Below are 10,498 nucleotides of genomic sequence, written 5' to 3' on the forward strand. Positions count from 1 at the left end.
AAGCCTTTTGTCCCTTATTTCCATAAGCGCAGCTGGGTTTCAGATGTTAAAAGTTGTTAATTTAATCCCAGTCTATCACTGAAATTAAAGGTTTTAGAAGAGAAGACAAAACTAATAAGAAAAAACTTGGATTTTTTAAAAAATCAACTTTAAGAGTGTCCTGATACAATCTCCTAGAGCCTTAAGTATCTAAGTAAGTATATATGGATAGACAGATAGTTGAATTAATGGATTACTTCTGCTTTGAAGCCAATTAGTACTTGGTAGCTCCATCTCCTAGGGAGTTATTGTATACTTTCTTAATAAACTGTAGAAGTCTCAACAGCGGGGATTGGGTTTTGCTCATTTTTTGTATCTAGCACAGCGTCAAAGATATAGAGAATACCCATCAATGTTTGTTGAATGTAATTTAGTTGATTCAGTGACCATCATTTTACAAGATCCTTTGTCAACAGAGAAAGATAAAATGTTTTGCAAACTCTGATCCCCAGAGTAGGAAGCAGACATTTTCAGCAGTGAGATTGGTACAAATAATCCCCTGGTTTCCTCCCATTTCTTTCCTCCTCTCTTCCGCAGTCCCCTCCTCCACTCCATCTCCAGGCTTCTGAGTATCTAAGTGATGGTTCACCCCATTTTGTTTTAGTGGCTTTGAACAGAAATGAAAAGATTTCCCTTTTCTTTTTTAAAAAGAAGAAAAGAAAAAAAGGAAAAAAAAAGAAAAAAATTAAAAGATTACACTACATGAACAGGTTTTGTGTATCCAGATTTCAAGTATTCATCTGAGTCTGGTTCATCTCTCCCAGTAATTTTCTAGCAAAGAGCTGCTTGCTAGACCTGTATCTCCATGTCTGGCATTTTGCTGGCCTGCAGGCAGGGACGGAGGAGCGAACGTGTGTTACTTTAAAGGATGTCTCATGGTTTTGTGTTAACCGCGCTCTTTTACTTCTCTGTTGGCAGAAACATTAGAGTGTTCACTATAGTCATTGCAACCTGGGAAGAATTCCTGGAGTCTAAAGGCTATGGGGAGTTTAAGGAAACTGAAGAGGGGGAGGGCACAGGATTCCACTCTCTTGTTGAGCATTCTGGTTCTTTTATGAATTGCATACAGGTCTCATGGCCTTTCAATGCCCATTGCTTTGCTGCCTGAGTACGTTTCCTTCTGTCACTGGTAGATGTTGTTTACCCAAGTGTCAGCAGGCAGCTTTTTCCTCAAGGGTACTGAAAAGATGGTTGCATTGACACTAAGCATCCGGCTCCCTGTTCAGTACCACAAAAAGTGCACAAGGAATGCCTCTTAATCAAATTTGTCCTCACAAAGAGATAATCTCTGCTCTTTGGTTTGAGAACCACTCATACGCCCCCATTGTCATAGTAAATGACGGCTTGTTAAGCTTTCCTCCATGTATATACACAAAACAATGTCACTCAAACAGAGTGAGTATCACACTGTCCGCATAGTAAAACTGTCATTAGTTCCATCTGTGTTTCTTCTGGCCCACGCCCCATAGATTAAGCTGTGACATACGTGACCAGCGAAACACTCTATTTACCTAAAGATGAAAATACAAGTAATGCAAGCTATGAAAGAAGTCCAGTTAGACTCCAAGTTCCAGTATGGGGCAGAATTCCTATGTATATTTTCACGGGAAAAATCGAAGGATGTATTCATTTACTTAGCTATTAGGACTTCAGAACAGAGAAGTAGAACTGATCTGTGCTATGTCCATTCCAAGTTGTAGTTAAAACAGCAACAACAATAGAAAGATTTTTGAACGGTCATGTACACTTTATTGGCACTGATAGAGGCTGTATGCTGGGTATTACTCATTTTTCTGACCTCAAGTTCAGCTTTACAAGTCTGATTCCCCAGGAAGTAGATCGAGTGGGCCACAGCACACCTTGTTTTGGTGGACTTGAAAGTGAATTTACATATAAGGTCATGACCTCTTGTTGGGTATTCTGGCACCATTGTTTTTCTTTTTTTTTTTAAATACTTCATTCTTTATTTTAATTATTTTTAATTTTAATTCTTTTTTCTTTAATTTATTTATTTATTTTGAGACAGAGTCTCACTCTGTTGCCCGGGCTAGAGTGCTGTGGCATCAGCCTAGCTCACAGCAACCTCAAACTCCTGGGCATAAGCGATCTTCCTACTTCAGCCTCCCGAGTAGCCGGGAGTACAGGCATGCGCCACCATGCCCGGCTAATTTTTTCTATATATATTTTTAGTTGTCCAGCTAATTTCTTTCTATTTTTAGTAGAGACGGGGTCTTGCTCTTGCTCAGGCTGGTCTCGAACTCCTGACCTTGAGTGATCCTCCTGCCTCGGCCTCCCAGAGTGCTAGGATTACAGGTGTGAGCCACTGCACCCGGCCTTAATTTTAATTCTTAAGCCTACAGCACCCGGTATTCCCAGGCAGTCTCTCATCCAAGTACTAACCGGGCCCGACCCTGCTTAGCTTCTGAGATCAGAAGAGATTGGGGATGTTCAGGGTGGTGTGGCTGTAGACCCCATTGGGTTTTTTCCCAATAGGAATAGTGTTCGAAAATATTTCTGTCCCTGGCAAAGGCAACATCTCCTCTCTGAATCTAAGCCTTTTGCCCTTATTGCAGGGATATAGAAAGTATGAAACTATACAATCTGTATTATTAATTTAGTTTAATTAACTATTAATTATTAGTTTATTAATTCTATGTCCCTGATGTTTTCTGGTCAATTCTTTATCATGGATTACCTCTGTGGTGGATAACTTACCAGTAACCTTTCAAAAATTCTTGTCTAATAGGCACTGAGAAGTATTATCAATTTTTAAAAATATATTTTCTTACAGTAGTTTTAGGTATATTGAGGTTACATTAAAAACCAGGAAAAAACATATATAAATACTGGTTCCCCCTCTTAAAGTAGGTATCTCTCAAATAATGAGTAACTGATAGACAAGATGACTTTTATCCCTCCTCATATAGTATTTTAAATTCATTTTATTTAGTAATTCATTTATCTATTTATTAAATACATTTTACATAAAGATATAATGCTCTCAAAGAACAGAGAGCATTAAATGGTTTGAGAATTATAAATCTTACTTATTATATCCTAATTCTAGTAGAAAATGGAGCAGCTTATAAAATCACTACCTTGAATTAAATCACTGTTGAGTCAGAGATTTATTTATTCACTAAAATTCCTTCCACCTGACTCTTTTGACACTGGAGTAGTCTGGATATATAAGCACCCGAACATTCCAGATCCCTTGTCTCTGGCCCACCTGCTTTTATTAAGACTACTCAGCCCCCCAGTGTGTAGCTGTGCCTGGAAATGTAGCTTCCGGCTGACCTCGGCCTTCCCATCTCTCTCACCCACGTCCTGCCTCCTGTCTTTCAGCCCCAGACAGGGCAGACTAACAAGACTTCCGGACAGGCAGGAGTCATTACTGGGCATTTCCACTGCAGTAGGTGCTTAAAGGAAGGACATAGACTAAGCAGCAAACAGTAATAAATTTTCCAAGCAGGCATTATATTTTCAAATTTTCTTATGACTTGTTGGATTTCTTTCCAGTTTTTCCTGCTCTTTTCATTTGGGTTGGTACATGTTTTAATATCCTCAAAATAGCTTGTCTTGAAACCTTGCCTTCAGTTTTATGTAGAACTCAGAAGGAGAATGGTGCCTTTCTGAAAACCAAATAACTTCATGTTATGTTGTAACAAACAAAACCTTCACTTGGGAGCAAAGTATCACCACAGTTAAATGCTCTCCAGATGCCTGCTTTGCCACCAGAGTATAAACAGACATGTTCCAGTCTGTATTTACCTCTTCGAAATGCAGGCCTTAAAAAATTATATGAGAAAGCTTTAAGAGATTCTCACCTTTAACTGTGGACAATCAGTATTTTTCTCCTGTTTAGGGTGACTAAGAGAGTTTTTAGAACCTGGCCTGTCACCCCTGGAAACTATTGATTGCCTGGGCAGCTTGGAAGTTTGCCCAGACTGCTTTGTAGAGCTCGCCATCCCTGGACACATTCCCGTTCCCCAGGGGCTTGCAATGAGAAATAATAAAAAATAAGAAACAAATAGAAAAGCTTAAACATTTCAATTAGTAGAATCCAGTATGGACATCGTCTCTAATAGTTTCTAAATTCTGCATATCCTTGGAACAAGAGCACTCCACTTGGACTTTGCAGGGGATCCTTGAAGGGCAGTGTGAACATAACATTCTACCTGGCACTCTTCTCTTCTGGGCACCAGGAGGACAGGTATGAACACAACCAACACAGCCCCTGACGTCACAGAGCTCACAGTTCAGTGTGGGAACAGATACTACGCACATACCCTTCAAAGGAAACATGTACGTGTAAATTTGGTAAGCTCCAGAAGAAAAAGGTTGTTTGCTGAGAAAGTAACTGAGTGACTTGGTTGAGAGCGGAGGAGTCAGAGAAAGCCTCTGCAGGGAGATGTCAGGGAAATTGGGGGTGGGGTAGGGACAGAAGGTGGCATCTTGACAGAGGGCCTGTCATACATGAAGACTCAAAGGTGCGTGAGAGCTTGGCCAATTGAAGGGACTGGAAAAAACCACCAATGTTCAGAAGTGTCAGCGTTATCGTGGGGCAATTAGTTTTTCAGAAGAAGATCAATAGTGATGGTTTTTACAAATTTGGCAACCTTTCAACCACTGATTTGAAGATAATGAAAAATGTTTAAATTTAACAATCAATGCAACAAAATGATCTAAAAATATTTTTGTGAGCTGTATCCGTGAAGGACCGAGTTCCACTGCATGGACTAGAAAACCCAGCAGCAGTGGGTAAAGCCACAGAGGGGTTTCTTTTTTTCACACAGCAAGTACAGAGCTAACCAATGGCTGGTGGTCTGGGGGCTCAAGGTCTCTTTGATTCTTTTGGCCTTGCGGATGGGAGTAAAAAAAAGCATTTCCACCCATAGACTAGGCTAAAAAACTCTGGATTAGGCCAGGTGTGGTGGCTTATACCTGTAATCCTAGCACTTTGCAACATCAAAGTGGGAGAATTGCTTAAGGCCAAGAGTTCAAGACCAGCCTCAGCAAGAGTGACACCCAGTCTCTCCAAAAAATAGAAAAATTAGCAGGGTGTGTGGCATGCACCAGTAGTCCCAGCTACTCGGGAGGCTGAGGCAGGAGGATCGCTTGAGTCCAGGAGTTTGAGGTTGCAGTGAGCTAGGATGATGCCACTGCACTTTAATGGAGGCAACAGAATAAGACCCTGTCTTGAAAAACAACAACAACAAAAAAAACAAACCCTGGGTTTCATGCAATCAACCAACATTTAACATCCCCTTTTCTCTTATTAACAGAACCAAATTTTGATGCCCAGCTTTAAAAAAAAAGAAAAAAACTCCCCATCTTCTCTGGCAACTTGGAATGACCATATGCCACTGTTCTGATTTAAAAAATTGATGTGAAGTGTGCTGGCTGGTTCTGGGGTTTCTCCTCCCTGATATACACATTACTCCTACCTTGTGTCCTGCCCTTGCTTGGAAAGTGGAGTCAGGGACTGGAGCTGGAGCCCAAGCAGTCACCCTGCGGTCATGATTTGAGGCGTATGTTCAACATCCTCTAAGGCCCTGACAGTCTGAAGGAGTCTGTTGCAATGTTAACTGGACTTAAACCAAAATGAATCTTGTCCTTGTAATGAATTCACTTGATTAACATTCATGTTGTGAGAGTTGTACTATTCCAAATAGAGTCACTTGTGTCAAACTCTAGCAAATGGAGCCAGGGAAGGCCATGACAGGAGGGCTCCCATGCATGATTTGCCTGATGACAGGAACTATCACAAGAACACTTTCCAAACTGCAGCTAGCAGCACAAGGACAGATAGTCACTTATACAAGAACAATTGCGTGTTTCAAAAACCGTCTCACAAGCCCAGTCAAAAATTACAAGGGCCTAACTGTAACTCCAAGATTATAAATCTTACCTAGCAACTACTGACACTTGCCAACCAGAACTCACCAGCTCTTATAAAATGCTGCTAGTGCTAATAAACTTTCTTTCAAAACAACTTGCACAACCTTCTCTTTCTCCAACAGACTCTAACCTTTTCCTTTGTTTCCCAGACTTATTAGAGAGGCCACCCTAGTCTGTGTGTATGTCCTGGATTGCAATACTACTTCTTGTATATTATTCCCACATAAAACCTTTATACTTAGAGATTCATTTCTATATATTTTGTATTTTGACAATATTTAACACAGATTTGTTTCCTTTGGGGGGATGTCTGTTCTGTTACATAAAGCTGGAGCATCTGACCTGTTCTATTCCCCTATTAAAAGTCAGACAGTTGTGTGTTGTTGGCTTCTGTAGCCTGTCCACTGCAGCTTGAGAGTAAAAGAAAACTAAGAAATAAACTTTCTGAATGATTTAATCAATACAAGATGTATGCCATTTTCAGATCATCTATTGTGCTTGTAATTTTAGAATTCTAGATCAGCTTTGCACATCAGTACTTTCTGAGACCTTTGTTTAATTGCACATTCTCCTGTGTTCGTTCAACTTGAGGAACCAAGGAAATGATTGCGTCTGAGTGGTGGGAGGCCTGACAGAGGCATAGGTCAAACAGGCATCTGGAATACTGTGACCTATATCCTTGTGGCCTCATGTGTTATCTCAGCCATGTTGGGGTCGACAGTTCCGTGTAAGTTTCGGTACATTTTGTGCTGATAGTGCCTCCTTAAGCACACACCACATGTGGTGGTAGCCAGCCCCCATGATGGCCCCAATTATTTCCACTTTCTGCCATTCCCATTCCTGTGTAGTCCCTTACCACACTGCATCAGGGTTGGTCTGTGTGACCAGTAGCATACATACTATTGGCTAGGTCACAAAAGACATTGTGGCTTCTGCCTTGCTCTCTCTTGGATCATTTGTTCCTGCAGAGGCTAGCTGCCATGCAGTAAGGACACTCAGACAGCCCCATGGAGAGGCCCACGTGACAGTAAATAAGGCCTACTAGCAATGGCCAGTGAGGAACTGAGGTCTTCTGCTGTCAGCCTTGTGCATCGGCCAACTTAGAAGCAGATCCACCAGCCCCAGTCAAGCCTTTGGGTGAATTTCGGGCTGACACATCTTGACTGCAACGTTATGAGTGATCTTGAGTGAGAGTTTCCCAGCTGCTCCTGCAGTCCTGACTCACAGAAACTGTGAAATAGTAATTGTTTGTGGTTTTAGGCCACTAAGTTTTGGGGTGATTTTTTTCCTGCAGCAGTAGATAACTAACACATCACATATTTTTGCTTTCTATACTGGGGCATCACAGATACTGAGGACGGCTGGTTTGGCCCAAGTATATGCATAGATCAGGAAGTCAACACTCCTGAGGGTGACTTTTGACCAATGCGGAGGGAGCTGATGGATCCATGGACCTGCTTCCTGCCTTTCAAGGGACAATTCTGGAAGGCATCTGCGGGCCTCTCAGGTGGTCCCAGCAGAATCAAGCCAGTTTCCCACAGTCGTGTTTCCCCCTTTGCCAGCTTGCTCCTCCCCGTCCCCCTCCCCCCTCCTCACCAGGATGACCTCTCAAATAATCTATCTGCATAAAAGTGCTGATGTCAGGCTCAAAGACAATAAGAGTGAGAATAAATGCCAGCAGGAAGGACTGTTCCTAATGAGAACATTTGACTTAATGCATGAGAGCAACAGGCTTAGCTGAGCTTAAGTGGAATGTACAAATAAGAAGCTCATTTTATTGGAGGACTTCTTTAGCAGTATAACAATAAATTCTTTTTTTCTTTTTCTTCTCTTTTAAATAAAATGTGAACGTTTTACATGGTGTCAGCTTTGAAAGTTTTCTAATTAGACGTTTACATGTCAAGGGCCCTTATAAGCCCTTTCTTTCGGCATTAATGAGGAATAAAATAGCTCCTGAGAAAAAAGGTAAATTGTGCATATTGCATTCCTCGGTTCTCAGAAAAGAAAGCTCATTCCCAGTAGGCATGATTGCCAAGTTCAGGCACGGTTAAGAAGTTCCTCAGGGCTTTGGTGTCCACAAAGGGAGCGGCGCCCCCACCTGCAAGCCCACACAGTGTCCTGCTAGAACAGTAAGGCTCACTGGAAAAATATTTTCCTAAGAATAAGGAGTTCAAACTACTTCCACGGTGTGGGGTATCATTCTTGGTCCCTGCCCACACATAATAGTTTTTGTATAAGGCATGTTTTTGGGGTTGGACAATGGGACAAGTTGTTTCGACTTCATACCAGCCATGGAGCTCCAGGACAGGGGAAGACAAATCAGGTCTTTTCACGGACATTTTGGGTTTTTCTTTTTTTTTTTTTTTTTTGAGACAGAGTCTCGCTTTGTTGCCCGGGCTAGAATGAGTGCCATGGCGTCAGCCTAGCTCACAGCAACCTCAAACTCCTGGACTTAAGCGATCCTACTGCCTCAGCCTCCCGAGTAGCTGGGACTACAGGCATGCGCCACCATGCCCGGCTAATTTTTTGTATATATATATTTTAGTTGTCCATATAATTTCTTTCTATTTTTAGTAGAGACGGGGTCTCACTCTTGCTCAGGCTGGTCTCAAACTCCTGACCTTGAGCGATCCACCCGCCTTGGCCTCCCAGAGTGCTAGGATTACAGGCGTGAGCCACCGTGCCCGGCCCATTTTGGGTTTTTTGTCTCATTTTGATTAAAGTGATTGTCGTCATGTAATAGATTTTCTTTTTCTTAACTCAAAGAGTTCTCTTGCATTAACCTAATTTTATGAGCCATCTGCAGTCTGAAGGGGTACCTTAGAATCCAGTAACATCAAAGATTAAAGGAGCTATGATGGCTGGTTCCTTTGGCTATGATGCCATTCTTTCCCTGCTGGAGAAGTGGTCCACAAGGGGAGGGCAGAGAGCTTCAGTCCCAGTCCAAGGCCATTTGCACTGGACTCAAACTCAGGCTTACACAGCATCCATTTCCTTTTTGTAGCCCCCAATCCACCTTACAAATTCAAATTCAGAGCTGTTGTGAAGATGAAAGCTGTTCTGGCCATGAACGACGTTTTACTAAAAATCTGAACTTCAACATGAGGACTAGAGAATGAGGGGAAATAGGTGGAAATGGGACAGAAATGAGCAGCACAGCAGAGGATAGTGGACGTTGGAATCACAGGAAAGGAAACCCTGGTGAAAAGCTATAGGTCGTCCCTCCAACAGTTAGAGCACCTGCTAGGTGCCCTGGACTGTGCTGAATATGTAAAGACAGTGACGGCACAGACCCTGTCCTCAGGAGCTCAGCCCAGTGAGGAATATGACTTTGTTTTTTAGAAAAATAGATGAGATTCCTAGTCAGTGTCATTTTTGAAATTTTTCCAGTGGGATGTTTGTAGACAAGGACCCTCGATAAAATTGGAGGTTGACACAATTATGACAGTGACCATGATTCCTCTTCCTACCTCTTCTTTCTAAAATAACTTCTCAAGATAATGTAGTTGAAAGCTTTTTGGAAAGTATCTGACAAAAGTTAAGCCTCCACCAAGTGCTTATAATGACTTGAGGTCCGCAATTCCCACTCAGTTCTTCCTCGGACTTGCTCCCTTCTCCATGTCATGCAGTCTTTTCCTTATGACCCTCACCTTTCCTTGCTCCGGCTGAGGGCAGGGGACAGAGGGCTGCACTGAAGCTTGCCTGTGAACCTGAGCCCCACTGAAAGCTCATCCTTTTGACCAAAGTATCAAAGCAACCCAGCTGCGGATTATGGAAACAGAAGGCTCTGCAGCTTTGGTTTAAAGTCAGGTCATAGAGCTCTTTGAAGAGTTTGAGCTGTTGCAGGGGGGAAAAAAGTGGGAGGCAAGTTCCAAAATGCACACACATTAAATTTAGATAGAAGAGGCAGTAATATAAAGTAAAGTGATGGATTCTTTAGCAAATATAATGGAGCATATTTATTTTAATGAGTGTTGTCTTCTTCAGTGCAAGTTACCATGGTAGACAAAATACTTTTTTTCAACTCTGCCGCTATTGCTCAAAGCAATTTCCTTTCAAAATTGTCTTCAAAGTTGGCAGAGTATTCCATTGTATATTCTCAGTAGAAGGCATTTTATCCTTTAAGAGAGGATTTAATTTTTTGTTAAAGAGTCAAAAGCCATTTAAAGCCAAATATGATGAAAAAAGCCAGTGATCGAGCTGAGCACGGTTTGTGACTGTAAAATGACAGGGCTGAAGTGGCTGCATGGGCTTGAATGGATTCTGAGCCAATTCCAGCAAAAGCACCCAAAATGTTTTTCTTTTTTTTTTTTTGTATTAGGTTATATTAGTTTGCTAGGGCTGCCATAACAAAAATCCCACAGACTGGGTGGCTTAAAGAACAGGAATTTATTTTCTTGCAGTTTTGGAGGCATAAAGTCCAAGATCAGGGTATCAGCAGGTTTGGTTTCTCCCGAGGCCTCCCTCCTTGGTTTGCAGATGGCCACCTTCCCACTGTGTCTTCACGTGGCCTTTGATCCGTGAGCATCCCTGGTGTCTCTTTGTGTGTCCAAATTTC

General features: G+C 42.0%; 1 pseudogene; it reads right to left on the bottom strand.

Annotated features, from left to right (window-relative positions):
• Positions 1 to 2,390: 2,390 nt before the first annotated feature.
• Positions 2,391 to 2,509, bottom strand: LOC138382005 (5S ribosomal RNA; annotated as a pseudogene).
• Between the last annotated feature and the right edge of the window lie 7,989 nt (positions 2,510 to 10,498).

Source organism: Eulemur rufifrons, chromosome 3 (genome assembly GCF_041146395.1).
Source record: "Eulemur rufifrons isolate Redbay chromosome 3, OSU_ERuf_1, whole genome shotgun sequence".
Taxonomy (NCBI): domain Eukaryota; kingdom Metazoa; phylum Chordata; class Mammalia; order Primates; family Lemuridae; genus Eulemur; species Eulemur rufifrons.